The sequence below is a fragment of the Bison bison genome, unplaced genomic scaffold (assembly GCF_000754665.1).
Source record: "Bison bison bison isolate TAMUID 2011002044 unplaced genomic scaffold, Bison_UMD1.0 scf7180017863691, whole genome shotgun sequence".
Classification (NCBI taxonomy): domain Eukaryota; kingdom Metazoa; phylum Chordata; class Mammalia; order Artiodactyla; family Bovidae; genus Bison; species Bison bison.
In genome coordinates this window covers 136511-148382 of record NW_011494263.1, presented here as the reverse complement: position 1 = coordinate 148382, position 11872 = coordinate 136511, and the positions used below count along the sequence as shown (strand labels likewise).

Here is an 11872-nt window from a genome sequence, read left to right as displayed (position 1 = left end):
TGCCAGAGGAGCAGCTGTTGTTAAATACACAGCCCCACACAAATGGAACCTGAATTCTTGTCGCAGCTTGGTCTCACCATCTGAGATTAAGTGAGGCCAAGGCCAGGTCTCAGCTATTCTCTGTGGTTCTAATGCTACTGGCATACCAACTTGTCTCAGCTCCACTTCCCAAACCATGATGTTGGAACATCATGATGATCTCCTCTTCCACAGATTGGCAACCTTGTTAGCACTGCCCAGCCATTTGGCCTGAGCCTGGCGGAGTTCGGGTTCAGTCATGTGCGCTTTGATGGCACATCAAAGTGGGCTTGAGATACCCCAGCTTCTCCACCCCAGAGATAACCCCCATCTTTGACAACCTGGAGGAACAAGGTGTCATTTCTGAGCCTGTCTTTGCCTTCTACTTGAGGACGTAAGTCTGAGCTGGACAAGCTCTCTCTTCAAATTAGCTGTAAGATGCTTGCAGTTGTGTGAAAAATTATAGACCACCTTTTTCCTGACGGATAGTCTAGCCCATGGAAATTGTGACCCCAAGGTCACATCTGGCCCCACCACTGGTTTTTGTAAATAAAACTTTATTGAAACACAACTGTGCTTGTGGGCTCAAGGGCAGCAGCTTGGTCCATGGGGATGGAGGGAAGAGAGAGCAATGATAGATGTCAGGAAATGGGTTGGAGGAAAAGAGAATAGGATTTTCTGAGGGACTTGATATGGAAGAAAAGAGAGGGATGGCGGGAACGTTTCCGTCCTTGCTAACATTTCACTGGGAGCCCAGGATGAGCTACACAGTTTGCAGGAGCCAGTGCAAAATGAAACTGTTGGACCCCTTGTTCAACAAGTATTAGGAATTTAAAGACAGGGTGACAGAGGTGAGGGGCCTGCTGAATATGGGGCCTCATGGGTAGTACATCATGGATGGTGCAGGTCACACACCAGTGAAGCCGACCCTGGGTGCCCCTGAGCCTATGCCCTTGGTGACTTCAGGACTTGGCTTTTCTGAAAAATGACAGTTTAGGTAAGGAAAATGCCAGACCCCTCCAGCATGGTGTACCCTGAGGGGATCTGGGAGCACTCAGGTTACTGGAGGGGACCAGGCTCTCTTTAGAAGCCCAGTCAGTTTGCCCAGCTTTGAACCTCTTCTGTGCCACTCATTGGTTGGTGACCAACTTTGGTTGGGTTCTCAATCCTTCTGAACCTCAATTTCTGCATTTATAAAATGGGGACTCTAGTAGTGCCTCTGATGGGTGGACAAGCCCAGCCCTCACACAGTGCCTGGCAATTTCTCTCCTCCAGAGAGCCCCTCTCTTCCTTCTCACGACAGCCAGAAGGAGAGTGGTAGCATGGTGACGATTGATGGAGTGAACCACGCCGACTACAATGGAGAGCTCAACTGGGTACCAGTGACCAAAGCTGGGTACTGGCAGATAGCCATGGACAGGCAAGCCTCTCCCTCTGAGGGTCACCCCAAGTGACGCTCTCACACGTGTGCATGGACACATGCTGACATAAACATGCTCTCAGACACTCTGTCAAACACCCAAACGTACACTGCACCCCACAGACACACATACAAGCACACAGAGAGATACAGATGCACACACACAGAGACATACATACAAACACACAGAGACACACAGATGCTCACACAGGCACAGATACAAACATGCACAAGCAGACAGATACACACACAGACACACATACACAGACATACACACAGATACACACACAGATACACACACAGATACACACACAGACACACACATACAGGTAACACACACACAGACACACATACACAGACACATACACAGATACACACACACAGATACACAGACACACACACACAGATACACACACACAGACAGTTACAAACACACAAACACACAGATACACACACAGACATACAAACACACACACAAACACACAGAGACACACAGATGCACACACAGGCACAGATACAAACACACACAAGCAGACAGATACAAACACACACAGACACACACACAGATACACACACACAGACACACACACAGATACACACACACAAACACACACAGACATATACAAACACGCACATAAACACACAGAGACACACAGATGCACACACAGGCACAGATACAAACACACACAAGCAGACAATACACACACACGGATACACACACACAAACACACACAGATGTATACAAACACACACAGAAACACACAGAGACACACAGATGCACACACAGGCACAGATACAAACACACACAAGCAGACAGATACATACACACACAGACATATACAAACACACACAAACACAGATACACACACAGACACACAAACACACACACAAACACACAGAGACACACAGATGCACACATAGGCACAGATATAAACACACACAAGCAGACAGATACACACACAGATATACACACATAGAAACACACACACAGACAGATACAAACATACACACAAACATACAGAGACACACAGATGCACAAACAGGCACAGATGTAAACACACACAAGCAGAGAGATACATACACACACAGACATATACAAACACACACAAACACAGATACACACAGAGATACACAAACACACACACAAACACACAGAGACACACAGATGCACACATAGGCACAGATATAAACACACACAAGCAGACAGATACACACACAGATATACACACATAGAAACACACACACAGACAGATACAAACATACACACAAACATACAGAGACACACAGATGCACAAACAGGCACAGATGTAAACACACACAAGCAGAGAGATACATACACACACAGACATATACAAACACACACAAACACAGATACACACAGAGATACACAAACACACACACAAACACACAGAGACACACAGATGCACACATAGGCACAGATATAAACACACACAAGCAGACAGATACATACACACACAGACATATACAAACACACACACAAACACAGAAACACACAGACAGACACACAAACACACACACACAAACACAGATACACACACAGACACACACACAGACACACACACATAGACACACACAGACACACAGACACAGACACACACACACATATACACACACAGATACACAAACACAGATACACACAGACACACACAGACATACACACATAGACACACACAGACACACACACACAGACACACACACAAACATAGACACACACAGATACACATATAGACACAGATATAAACACACACAAGCAGACAGACACACACATAGACACACACACAGACATATACAAACACACACACAAACAGACACACACACACAGACACACAAACATACACATAAACACAGACACACACCCATGGGTTCATAATCACCACAGCCTCCAGCAGAGACTTCTCACCAGGTCCTGAGATGATCCAGAGAGGACTGGGCAGCCCGGGGAGGGCTGCACTCACTGTGCTGTGAGGCAGGGAGCGTGGCTTGAGTGAACAGAGGATCACAAGAGTTTCATCATAGGGTTGTGATAAGATGACCAACTGTTCAGGGTTACCGGGACCAAGCGAGTTCTCAGCACATAGAACAGGCAGTTAAAAAAACAAAGTCCTGAAAAAAATGGGGAAAACTGATCTCCTTTGGGAGAGGTTAGTCAGTTGGAGTTAGTCAGTTAGTCAGTCACCAGTGGAGAGAGGTTGACTGCAGTCTTGAGACCTGAGAGCAACTCATAAAAAGAGATATCCCATGTGACCATAGCTCCCCACCCCACATACTGGGCACACGGTGGGGCAAGGCTGTGACTTAGAGAATCAGGAAGCTGGGTTCCAGAAGCGGCTGAGAACAAGGGGCAATACTTGAGGAGATTCTATGTGATACTCTCAGAGAAAAACTGAGCTGTCCTTTGGAGGTCCTCTGGGCTAGCTTGGGCATCCCCTGGCCAGGGCCTCAGTGTCTGAGCCTGGTGAGGAGCCAGTGCTGGGAGACAATCTCTCCCAGGGAGCCTGTGTCACCCCCACCACCACTCTAAGCATCTGTTGCCCCAGGGAACCTCCATTTTCACTATGTTGGTTGACCCATCATTGGTCAGAAACCAGATACAGGTCTCTGGGTGTTCATCATTCATTTTTTCAATTATTCATTCATTCCTTCAGCAAACATTGTGCATCTACTGTGTGCCAGGCACTTTAGTGAGGCAATGAGAATAAAACTTGCCCTAATATCTAGTAAGGCATATGTACATGAAATGACTCACACACATAGTGAATTACCACTTTGGTGCATGCTAGACATGAGGAAGAGTCTAGAGAGAGTGACCAAGACAGGAGACTAATCCACTCCAGGGGAAAAACTTCCCTACAAATGTGGCAATTAAGCTGGAACCTGGAAAACGAGGAGAAATTAGCTAGACAAAGGTGATGGTGGTCTTCTAAGAAGGGTGACAAGAACCTGTCAAGGCCCTGAGGAGTGAAAGGGCCTGGTGGTTTCAAGTACTGCAGTCAAGGATGTCAAAGAATGTGACATGACCAGAGCAAAGGAAAACAGAGTCAGGGCAAGAGGTGAAGCCCTGACTGTTCAGGAGACTTTCAGGGAGGATACAGTTGTGGGGGAGACTCAGAGTGACCCTGGTGCATGCTTTGTCCCACTGTCTCCCAGCATCTCCGTGAACGGGATGGTGATTGGTTGTTCCGATGGATGTCAGGCCCTTGTGGACACCCGGACCTCTTTGCTGATTGGCCCAAGTAGAGTGGTTACCAACATCCAGAAACTCATCGATCCTTTGCCTCCAAGGATCACAAGGTGAAGGGTCATGACACAGGGTCACTCCTGGTCTCTTTGCATACCAAGGATCAGCAGGACCAACCTCCCACCTCCCTCTTTCTCTTACAGCATGTGGTTTCACGTTAGAGCATTGGGGCCCTGCCTCCTTTCATCTTCACGATCAACGGCACTGACTACCCTGTGCCCCCTCAAGTCTATATTCGGTAGGTGAGGGGCCAATCCTGTGGGCTGGCTCTCAAACCTGGGACTTGCAGGAACCCTCTTTGGGCTGCTGCTGGGAGGAGGGCGCCCTCTGCAGGCAAAGTCACACCATTGCAGATGTTGCTGAGCCCCTGTGGCTGGGCCAGTGCCTCCCACAAAACCAACCACGTGAGAGTAAAGGACAGTCTGGCACATCTATCCTCTGGAAAGAAATGTGGAGAGACCATCCCATGCTGGCATGATACCTGGCATAAGGAGAAGGGAACGCTAAAGTCCTCTGCCCTCAAAAGGCTTCAGTTCAACCGAAGCCTTCAAAGGGATAAACCTGGAAAATCAGCTCTAGCAATCTGTGAAATAGGCCATGTGACAAGGAGGATGGCTGGGGACAGTCCCAATGTGCTGTCGCACCATGGGGGTTGACAGTCTCCCTTCCCTTCTCACAGTTGTCCTGGTTTGGATGTTAACCTACCTGGTTACCCCAGTCCTCAGCTACAACTTCTCCTTGCTAAGCCCCAGTTCTCCCCTCTGTGAGTTGGGGTACCCGACCCCTCTGTGGGGAGGTTGGATGCTAAGGTGAATAAAGGGTGCACAGTGACTGCACAGCTCTGGCACAAGGTTAAGACTTAATGTCAGCTCCCTATGGGAGTTCAGAGCAGGCTGGCAGGCTCAAAGAATGCTTTGAGGAAAAGAGGAAATTTCAGTAATTCTAAACCCCCAGCCTCATGGAGGCATAGGAAGCCTGCTTGTGTTGAGGCAACACTATACTGGATTCCATGCACATGGTACCCCCTGGGATTGTGCAAAGGGGTGCTGGGGGCACATTAAGGGTGATGAGGTCTACAGACGAAGGGGGCATCAGGGTAAGTCACTGAACTCAACCTGGAGTGCCATGGAGGGTAAGAGTATGTCCAGGAAGGCTTCCTGAGTGCAGTATAAAGAACAAGTTGTGGGTCCTGCTATATTTAAGATGGATAAACAACAACGACCTACTGTGTAGCCCTGGAACTCTGCTCAATGTTATGTGGCAGCCTGGATGGGGAACCTTGGGGGAGAAAGGCTACATGTATATGTATGGCTGATTCCTTGTACTGTCCACCTGAAGCTCACGATATTGTTATTTGGCTATAAAATAACAATATAAAATCAAATTGTATTTCCTCATCACCTGAGGAAGTGGGGTACACCCAAGAACAAGAAGGGCCAAGACATGTGGTTGTCATGAGGCAGGGGGATACGGGAAAGGAGGATTAGGAGTTTGGGCTTATTAAATGAAACCATATAGAGGATGGATAAACAACAAAGTATTAAAATAAAAAATGTTTAAGAAGAGAACAGTTTGTGGTGAAGAGAGAGAAAACAGGCATTCTCTGCAGAGTAAACTGTGAGTGGAGGTGAGAAGGGAAGAAACAGCAGAGCATGAGGGGAGCTACAGGACACTCTTGGTCTTTTAAAAAAATGATTGAAGTATTGATTTTTTAGTGCTGCATTAAGTTCTGCTACAAAGCAAAGTGACTCAGTTATACATATACATATATATATTTTTTCATATTGTTTTCCATTGCAATTTATCACAGGATATTGCATATAGTTCCCACTGTTATACAGTAATACTTTGTTGTTTATCCATCCTCTATATTAGTTTTTATTTAATAATCCCAAACTCCCAATCCTCCTTTCCCATACCCACCTGCCTCATGGCAACCACATGTCTTGGCCCTTCTTGTTCTTCGCTGTACCCCACTTCCTCAGGTGCTGAGAGAACCACTTGATTCTTACCAAAGGAGGGAAATGAAACCAAAAAGTATGCCGGGTCTGGATATCGACAGGGGTGGCAGGTAGTGGCCCAGGGTGATTGATGTGTGTTTCTGTCTCCCCAGAGTTCTCAGAATGTCTGTATTAGCAGCATTCGAGGGGGCACAGAGGGCTTGCACCCCACGGAGACCTGGATCCTGGGTGATGTCTTCCTGAGGTTGTATTTCTCAGTTTGTGAAACAACAGGGTTGGCCTGGCTCCTGCAGTGTAAATGCTGTGGCTGTTCAGGAATCAGGCAGGCCCACTCCAAACACACATTCTCTCAACTCAGTGCATACCTGCCAGGGATGCTGGTAAACTATGTTTGAAGCTCTGCAAGCCCTATTCTCAGTAAAGAATAAAGGATTCATCTCAATGATGCTGATATGAATGGGTGCCTCTCTTTGGGTAGCAGAGGTGGATCGTATCTGGGCAGGACCTAGAATCAAGTCTGAACTACTAGTGAGGAGCCCAACTCCAACTGACTTCAAGGAAAGGGGAGGCTTATTGGAAGGATACTGGGGATCCGGGATCTGGGACACAGGATCCAGAGCAGATCCAAAGATCTCAGGGACTGGATCCAAGAAATCAGAAGCCATCAGCTCACAGTTTGACATCCTCACTCTTTCTCTTCGATTCTCTTAGCCTGACAACTTTCTTCCCTCAGGCTTCTACACCTATTGAAGGACTCTGCAGCTTGCCCCAGGGCTTTATATCTCTAAAGCATCTAGTCAGTATGGAAAGAAACTCAGAAGGCATCAGAGCTCCAGGGAGGGATCTGATTGACCCAACTCAGATCTTGAGTCCGGTTCTGGACCAATTGTATTGGTCGGGGCATGGAGTCCTATAATTGGCCCTAGCATGGTCATGTGGCCCTGACCCTGCACCAAATGTGATTGACATTTTACTCCAGAATCACATGACTAGAGATAGAGAGGCAGCCACAAAGGAAGTGTCAGGGGGAGGTTCTAGACCGTGGAAGAGTTTATGGTTGCCCCACTAACTCCATCACCTCCTCATTCAGAGAGATGGTAAGGGGTAATAAAATTATACTGTATTCTTGCCATTCTGGAGGAACATTGGCAGTGGCCTTCTGCTGCAGGGAGATCTGGGTAAGGCCCTTTACACTGAGATGGTTCCCTTCTCTTTCTCCACCCCAATCACCAGCTCTCTTCCACCCACACCTACTTTGTCCTTTCCAGTGCCACTTTGCAAGTGACAGCCCCGTGTGGATTCCTGAGCCATCCCCCTCCTCCAGGGTCCAGCAATCTCCTACCTTTGACCTCTAGTGATGCTGGGGAGGATGCCATTCATGTAAATGGGGGAATCCAGGGTGCACAGAGCCCTCAGCCTCTCTGAGCTTCTTTCACGGGCAGAGCCACAAACCATTTGGTTCAAGCTGCCATGGTTTGCTAGTTTTAGAGTAGAAGTATCACTTTTTCCCATTTGGAGACCCTAGGCAGAGGCCCAGGCTGGGGACAGCAGGGTCAGAGTCAGATCCAGAATAGAGAAGGAGCAGGAAAGAATAAATAAGGTGGAAAACACAGTTATCTTTTCTTTCAGTACAAATTTACTAAGCACCTACTATGTGCTAGGTGCTGTGGTGGAACCCAGGGATAGAGAGCTGGGCTAGGAACTTACCTCCAAGTCATGGAGACAGATAAAGGGACAACTCCCAACTGGGAGGGCCAGATGGAGAAAATAACGATAGTGTGGATGGGAGGCCAGAGGAGTAAAGGGCTTCCTCTTGAGGAAGACAAGGAAAGGCTGGCATAGGGTGAGGGGATGGGTGTTGACTTTAGGCTTGTCACCCTGATCCTGAAACACACCCTTAAACCCTGAAGTTACTATCTGTGTGCAGCTTGGCCATATGTCCTGGGTACATGTGCCTGGCCACTTTGGGAATGCCCTGGGTTATGAGCGACATGCAGGGAGTGAAAGAGGTCCAGTTGCAGAGCTGATTAACAAGGAAAAGGTGAGAGCAGAATCAGTTATTTTTCTTTAACAGTAAATATCATGAACCAGGCTTAATGGGGAGGCAAGTGAACAGTTTGTCAAACTCATTCTCCAAGTTTTCTCCATGGAACCATAAACAATGGTGCTGTTGGTGAGAAACCACCAATAAGAGCAAGAATAACAGCTCTGGTTAATTACAGATGCTAGCTCACTGTCTCCCCATAAGCCCCGGGAAGGCATGACCCCCATTGTACAAAGGAAAGATGTCTCCTATCTTCTGGCTCCAACACTTGTGACAGATATGTAGCCACTCTCAAGAAATACACTTTAATTAAATGAATGGATGAGTTAGTAGATGCTTCCACTTGAACACACTCCTGCATCCATGTCAGGAGACACGCATGGTCTCAGCATGGTTGCCACCATATCACCTGGAAAAATCACCCTAGATCAGCCTAAGCCCAGGATGGGAGCTGGTGCCTGTTAATGTACTCCTTACTCTTGAGGCTCTATATTTGTAGCCTGTGCCACCAACATGAGGATAAATCTGATCTTTAAAGCCACAGTCTTACTCCACCTTCCTTCCACTTTTATCCATTCCAAATTGTAGATCAAAGATTTATAGCCTTCAGTGATAGAAAAGGTAGGAAAAACAGGAAAGAGGAAGATCTTGAACCCTTCTTGTAAGAGTGCAAATTAGTACAGTCTTGGGTGATGGTTTGTCCTAAATATAAGTACAGCTTTTGTCCCAGGAATTTTGCTTGTAAGATTTATATAAATCTATGACTAAAAGCACCCACAAACATAAAGAAGCAAGGATAAAGTCCTCAGAGTCTCTAACAAAAGTGAAAATCCGAGCCATCCCAAAGTCCCTTCAACATAAAGTGTCCACAGCAGAGACAGGCCACCATGCAACCATCTGCCTGAAAATAGTATTCAATGTTAAGAGAAATCCTTCCAATAGGAAATTGAGAGAAAAGAACAGAATATAAAACAGCATGATCCCAGGCTTGCAGAGCAAATGGAAGACAGTGCAGCATCCTCACCAGGCATATACACCCTGGATTTTCTGCCTTGATTCAGATCCCAGGACAGAAGTCAGAGGGTCAGGCACAGGTGACAGCAAGGCCCCCGTGGGAGCCACTGCAGACCCATGGGGCCCGAGACAGGGTGGAGAGGGCTGGGAAGTGGGGAGGCATCCACAGGTACAGAGACAACAGCTCTTTGGTGGGGGTGATACCTCCCACTCTGAGGGGATCAGACTGGGCCTGAGACAGAAAAGGAACAGGTGTTGATCTATGTTCCCTCCACAGAGACAACGTATCACTGTTTCCTCACCTAGGATCTAGTGGAAGATAACTGGAACCCTAACTGAAGCAGCACTTCTGTTTTCTTGGCTCTACGAGGAGCTAAAGCACTGGCTCTGATTACTCCCTTCCTCACTTACCAGCCACCCTTTCCTTGCCACTACTTCAAGCCTGAAATCACACTGCAAAGAGAGTTGTAAAGACCTTTGGTTTCTTGTCAGTTTACTTTATCTCCTAGGGTAACACAACAAGCTGTTCCCATGACAACCTGCACAGTTCAATCTCTCCATATTATAGGGGACTAAAAGATCTTCATGACCAAGATAATCATGATGGCAAGATTACTCACCTAGAGCCAGACATCCTGGAATGTGAAGTCAAGTGGGCCTTAGAAAGCATCACTACGAACAAAGCTAGTGGAGGTGATGGAATTCCAGTTGAGCTATTTCAAATCCTGAAAGATGATGCTGTGAAAGTGCTGCACTCAATATGCCAGCAAATTTGGAAAACTCAGCAGTGGCCACAGGACTGGAAAAGGTCACTTTTCATTCCAATTCCAAAGAAAGGCAATGCCGAAGAATGCTCAAACTACCCCACAATTGCACTCATCTCACATGCCTAGTAAAGTAGTGCTCAAAATTCTCCAAGCCAGGCTTCAGCAATATATGCACCGTGAACTTCCAGACGTTCAAGCTGTTTTTTTTTTCTTTTTATTTATTATTATTTTACTTTACAATATTGTACTGGTTTTGCCATACATAATCCACCACAGGTGTACAGTGTTCCCCATCCAGAACCTGCCTCCCACTCCCTCCCTGTACCATCCCTCTGGGTCATCCCAGTGCACCAGCCCCAAGCATCCTGTATCCTGCAATGAACCCGGACTGGCAATTTGTTTCTTATATGATATTATATATGTTTCAATGCCATTCTCCCAAATCATCCCACCCTCTCCCTCTCCCACAGAGTTCAAAAGAGTGTTCTATACATCTGTGTCTCTTTTGCTCTCTCGCAAACAGGGTTATCGTTACCATCTTTCTAAATTCCATATATATGCGTTAGTATACTGTCTTGGTGTTTTTCTTTCTGGCTTACTTCACTCCTTATAATAGGCTCCAGATTCATCCACCTCATTAGAACTGATTCAAATGTATTCTTTTTAATGGCTGAGTAATACTCCATTGTGTATATGTGCCACAGCTTTCTTATCCATTCATCTGGTGATGGACATCTAGGTTGCGTCCATGTCCTGGCTATTATAAATAGTGCTGCGATGAACATTGGGGTACATGTGTCTTTTTGCATTCTTGTTTCCTCGATGTGTATGCCCAGCAGTGGGATTGCTGGGTCATAAGGCAGTTCTATTTCCAGTTTTTTAAAGGAATCTCCACAGTGTTCTCCATAGTGGCTGTACTAGTTTGCATTTCCACCAATAGTGTAAGAGAGTTCCCTTTTCTCCACACCCTCTCCAGCATTTATTGCTTGTAGACTTTTGGATTGCAGCCATTCTGACTGGCGTGAAATGGCACCTCATTGTGGTTTTGATTTTCATTTTTCTGATAATGAGTGACGTTGAGCATCTTTTCATGCGTTTGTTAGCCATCTATATGACTTCTTTGGAGAAATGTCTGTTTAGTTCTTTGGTCCATTTTTTGATTGGGTCGTTTATATTTCTGGAATTGAGCTGCAGGAGTTGCTTGTATATTTTTGAGATTAGTTCTTGGTCAGTTGCTTCATTTGCTATTATTTTCTCCCATTCTGAAGGCTGTCTTTTCACCTTGCTTATCGCTTCCTTTTTGTGCAGAAGCTTTTTAATTTTAATTAGGTCCCATTTGTTTATTTTTGCTTTTATTTCCAGTATTCTGGGAGGTGGGTCATAGAGGAT

General features: G+C 46.3%; 1 pseudogene; it reads left to right on the top strand.

Moving 5' to 3' along the window:
- LOC104983930 overlaps positions 1-7408 on the top strand; it is an 11649-nt pseudogene extending 4241 nt beyond the window's left edge.
- Positions 7409-11872: the final 4464 nt, after the last annotated feature.